This window comes from Gymnoscopelus braueri (genome assembly GCF_963280865.1).
Source record: "Gymnoscopelus braueri genome assembly, chromosome: 21".
NCBI lineage: Eukaryota > Metazoa > Chordata > Actinopteri > Myctophiformes > Myctophidae > Gymnoscopelus > Gymnoscopelus braueri.
The window spans coordinates 8,666,551-8,672,550 of record NC_137623.1 but is presented as its reverse complement, the minus strand read 5'-3'; positions in this window follow the sequence as shown (position 1 = coordinate 8,672,550).

Here is a 6,000-nt window from a genome sequence, read left to right as displayed (position 1 = left end):
TTGACTTCCTTAACGATCTGCTTTAGCAGCCTAGGCCAAATGTGGACCCGCTGTTGTAGGGTCTCAAACGGCACCAGCAAGTGTCCCAGCTTAGTACAACCGGGTTCCCTGAGAAATTTTCTTATGCACACCGAGGACAGAGTTCCAACCCAACGCAAGCCACAGCCACATACCAGTTGTGGCATCAGTGTCTCTAGCAACTTTTAGGAGTCTCCAAGCCTCCAGAATGGACTCATAGAATGGTGACAGCCCTGGCAGATATGCATTGTCCCTCCTTAGTAGCAGCAGCTGCTTGCCGTAGCTTGACGGAAGCTCCTTGTCTACGAAAGTTTTCTCCTCTGGATTGAGTTGAGGGAGCCCTTCCAGCAGATCGGCAGCATAGTCTGGCTCACACTGCTCTGCTCCAAAGAGATCAGAATAAAAGGAGACCACCTGACCCTGCATCTCCTTTGGGTCCATGGTCCCCCTGCCATCCGGAAGCATAAGAGAAGTCATCTTTCTGCTCCTGCATGGCAACTTCTCAGGTTGAAGAAAGAGCTGGGAGTGTTCATGTCATTGATGTTGAGGAAATGGTATCTAACCAGGGTTCCCTTCACCCTCTCCTGCATGAAGGCCTTTAGCTCCAGTCTCCTCACCTGCAACAGCACGTCAGCAGCAGAGTCTGGGTGGGTGCTTGTCACATGCTCCAGGTTTTTATACTGTTTCATGCTGTGCTGCTGCCTAAATGCTGGCAGTGGAGTGTGTACTGCTGACAAAACACCAGGATCTGAGCCTTGCCAACCTCTCACCACTGCCTAAAAGAGTTGAAATGACCTCATTGCTCTGCCACACTATCCAAAACTGATTGAAACTATGGCAGAAAGTACAGTAATAACTTCAAATTAATCAGTATCGTACATACTCTTCATATCATCATTTGTTTCTTGGTTGCTAGGCACCTTCTCTGTGCTCTCCGCATTGTCCCCTGTCCCACCCTGTGCAGAGCTGCAAGGTGCAGCATGCTCATTCTCTATGGGTAAAAGCCCCTGCAAGTGCTGCAACATAACTGGTCTCTCTTATAGCCTACCAATCCAAGACAGTATATGTTAGATCTAGCTGGATAACTGTGTAAATGCAATGGCATATCATTGCAGAATTTCCCCAAAGAGGGGAGGGGCATTCTCTTTCTCTTTGAGAAGAATTACATGGCTGCAGAAGCAGTTTTGCTTTTGCCTTTCTATTTATTTATTTATTTATTCAAAAAAGTGTCAATACATCAATTGTTTAAAAACAGACGGATTTCCTTTACCTTGACAGTTGCTTAGCTCACCATGTATACACATTCGAATCTGGGTAAGGGAATGATTTTTGACAGTTTCATTGTTATTATTTTTATACGAATCTGCTTATTATTTTTATACGAATCTGCTTAATTTATATTTCAATTTCGGTCTGAAAGTTCCCTTTGTGTAATTTGATTAGGGGAATGAATTATTTTCAACTCGTTTGATCAACTCTTGTCATTTTTGACACCCTGAGAAATAGCATATTTAATTAGCTGACTAAAAGACTCATGTTGAACCTATAGATCAAATCCCAGAGCAGTTGTGTTATATTTACTTTATTTCTCCATATTCCTATGAGCAGATGCGATTCCAGAACTTAATTGCTGTATTCCTGTAAAATAACATTACACTGTCTCACCAATGAATTGAATATTTGTGCTCGGAAATGTCAGCAGGTGGCACTGTTGGCCTCGTTTCAACATCACCTGTTGATTAACTTCATAGCATTCTAAGCCATATCATGAACTATTAGTACATTTAATACATGTTTGTTGACACCAATAGAGAGATTCTCTCTATTCATCGACAGCATATTTTGTAGAGTGCAGACCAGGCCATTCAGTTTTCTGTTAAAATGCTTTTATAACCAGGCCGTTGTGGCCAAGCAAAAATATAAACACTACAACTCAGAAGTGTTGTTACCAAGTACTTTAGTTAAGTTCTTTAGAGATATACTTTCTCAAAAATATTTGAAAACACTTTTATAACACTATTCTAAAACGTTTTTTACACTAGGCAGTATGTTTTTTGACTAAGGGTAAATAGGTAAATACAAGTTCTGTGAGGAAGTGGTGGCTGTTGGGGTTCTTTATAATGCTACTAAATCTTGAACAAAGTCTTGCATTGGAGGTTTGCAAATTTTAGAAGCCATGAAGGGAGCTGACAGGCCCTTCTTGATGTCAAGTGCCATATTCTATTCCAATCATGTTTTTTTTTTAGAGGCATGTCATGTAGTCTACCTGAAAACCCTTGGTGATCAACTAGTAGATGATCCACCTTTTGGGCACCCCTGATGGAGGGTATGCACATCTCCATACCCAGAACATATGCAGGAACAATTTTCAATTTGTACACCTACAGAGTGCCAAAAAACACCCAAGTTTCTGCTTTCCAGTACATAAAAGTCCAGTCATGAATTTAGACTAGAACCACTGAAATGTGGACATTAGAATTGTGTGCTTAGGCATAAAGTTAGTAACTGGTTCAATGCCCAGGAGGACTGGACCCCATACCATAATCAGTGCTGCATGTAATCAGTCATGTAATGTATATTTTATATTAGGAGGAACCAACAAACATGTGGTATTGACTGACATTGTAATCATACTGACAATTACTAAAATGCATCTGGCTTGTTTATTTTTCTCTGTAATAGTTATTAAGAAATTTACCCACCCATATGAATAACCAAATGCGTTTGAGAACTACAAAATTAGCTCATTCCATTGAGTGCAAAAGAAAAGTACATACTTTTATGCTTATACAAGAAATATGACAAAGCTAGCCAAGATTCAAGAATCATTCTTTTTTTATTCTCCTCATGCTTGTCAAAGCTGTGTGTTGGGGAATTTGGGGGTCCTTGACATGACAAAGTTTGATAAGTTATACACTGCCTGATGAAGGTCTACGAACGGAAGCTTGCAATACGTAAAAAAAGAAAAAAAAGGAAAGACTTCACAGATTTGAGCTCGCAGAGGCTCCTTCATTGTGTCATAAGAAATTAGAATGGGCCTCAGGTCTTTGTGTAAATGCAGATTCCTGCCCTGCTCTTATCTCCATATTCTAACTTTGTGTTTTTTCGTAAATGAATGTCCTTACTTGCATCAAAAGCAGCAGATCCACAAGCTCGAAACGCGACACGAAGCGACACGTTTTGAGCTTGTAGATCTGCTGCTTTTGCTATTTCCTGAAAAGTTAAAATTTTGGACATATTCCATCCGACAGAGACGATTATGTCCAAAACTAATACAAGCTACAAGCTGAGAACGTGTCACATTTGGACACTTTGAGCTTGGTTATTCTTGCTACTTTTGTGTGACAGTGTTGTAGTATGACGAAGTAGGGTATTCATTAATGAAAAAACAACAACTATAGAGTTGAAATGCCTGACAGCAACAAAATACTAGGTCAGAACATAGCTGGAACGTGTATCAAACGTTGGAGGGCTTTTAATTTGAGACAAGGGATACAGGGAGTGGACACTCGGCTGGTTGTACTACAACTTCAATGGTGTAACTTCATCAGTCAGTGATGTTCAGGTTTTCCTGTTATCCCCATAGAGGTCGGGTTGTGCCATTTAAATAGATCGGCCAGGCCTGACTGGAATCAAGGGTTGGAGAGATGTGGCTGCCAATGGCCAACTGTCATTATATGACAAGAAAAAGTTGGTTTATTAGAATAGACTGCATCCCATAGGCTGGAGGGATGATTGCTCTGAGATTGGCTAGAGATAATTGGTTTTAAAAGTGGGGCCTGGGAACTTGAGAGTGTTGTGCATAGAGCCTGTTCTAATGATAACGCTAACGGTCTGTACTTGTAATCTGAAAATGGGCAGAAAATAAAGTGAATGTCCTGCCTCTCCCTGTTTACACTAATGAAAATGTCCAATAATTGACTGCACTTCTATTTTTGCCTTTACATACAAGTCGCATCCGAAACATGAGCTTGGCTGAGTTGGATCGACATTCTCTCTCAGCCTTGCCTCTATGGCAGCCTTCAATGTCAATTCCGGTTCAGGGACAGTGACTTGATCCAATGTATCAGTTGAACCACCTGGTCCGTCATCAGTCCCGAAATCGTCATTTTCCGCATCCTGAAACGATATCAGTTTATAAATGTTAGAATTTTTATTTTGTCTTGTTTTGAAAACAACCCAAGCATACCAACATGCACACCTGGCCCAGTATGATGGTGTTAGGCCAACACTGCTCAACATCTGAAAATACGTCTTTTTTGTTATAGCCAATACTTTATTAAGATTGGCAATTGCTTTTTGTGCTAATTCCAACAAACATGGTCCTTATAGTTTCAAAACACACAACTTTATTGTCTTGAGACATGAAAAGTTACCTCAAGTGGAAGGGATCCATGTTGCATCAAAAGACCTGAAATCCACAGCTGTTCAGGAGACTTGTTCCTCTCAGAAGATAAAGGATGGTTGTCCCAAGTGTATCGAAAGAGGTCAAGGTGCGCGTTGATCCTGGGAACCATAACATAGTGTAGGCAGATGAGATCCACGTCACTGTCAGGATCCAGAGCACCAAGGTCTTCCAGATGGCGGAAGGCTGTATAGTAATTTCCGGTCACAATGCACCATAAATCTCTCCACAGACGTTCGATTCGCTGATTATGCACACTTTTCCCCGTGATGTGGCTCCTTCGTTCTGTGTAGGAAAGGAGGAGGACAGAGAAAAAGAAAAAGAATCAGGTCAACCGCTAATCTCCAACATGGAACTAATTCTGTAAGCATTTGATCATTGTCTCACATTGTTGGTGTAGTTCAATTAGATTAGTTAATATTTTCAGAAACTCTTAAGTTTACATAAGTTTTTGATAAAATGTTCCTCTGAAGCCAACCAAACAAAAATGTATAAAACTGGAAATGTGTAATTCACCTTCTTGAAAGTCAAGCCTATAATCAGGGCCTCTTCCTGTGATCAATAATCAAAGCATTCACCCTAATTCATGCAACTAAATACTAGCTAATCTACAAGCTAACCCACTAACATGGGGAGGCATTGTAAACTTGCAGATTTGCCAGATTCACATGTTGGAGGCCCAAATGCAGTATGATAAATTATGGCATTAATTTATCAAAAAATTAAGTAAAATCATTTGAAATATAGACCAATTTGCTGCCTGACATTATTGAAAAAAAATGTAGCCCTACCTGGTCCTCTGTCTGGGTGTTCCAACATGTACCGTGCTACATCCATGTTTTCACCACCTTTTCAATAGATTGAAAACTTTAGAAACATGTCCCAGATATCATATTCAAGTTTAGTAAATAAGACAAAAAGCCTGGATGTCCATGTTTGCGTTGTGTACTCAATTCATAGCATACCTTTGTCAGTCCGAGTTCTAATTGGCAAACCATGTTCCTGGACGGCTCTCAAAAAGGCACTGAAAACAGTAGAAGCCTTGTTGTCTGTGCTCGCTTTAAGAAACATCATCTTTCTACTATAACCATCGATTCCTCCATGGATAACAACACGCCACCTAAGGGTTATAAGAGGGAAAGACCATGGTCATTATCAACATGTTTTAACATGATGGTTTTCAACGAAAATCATCATGTCAGCGAGTAGCGAGATCAGTCAGTCAGCACGCTGCAGGTCTACTCCCCACCCTCTCGTCACGTGATATGCTTCAGTCAGTTAAGCCCTGTGCTGTGCGGTGTGCGCTCTGAGACTGCCAGAGAGAGTAGCGGAGGCAAGTTTGTACTGTCCAATACAGGCTACGACTAAATATTGATATCAAGATTAGTAATTTGCACGGATGATCATGCCACGAAATAACTTTTGTAAAAATATAAATACATTAAAAAAAATAATAAAAAACTTTTGCCCGGTACTGTCGGTGTACAGGTAACGTTTACCGGTATGCCCCCCCCCTATCGGTAACGCCGGGTACCGTGACATTCCTAGTAGTGTGTGGTGGCTTGTATGCGGTACCC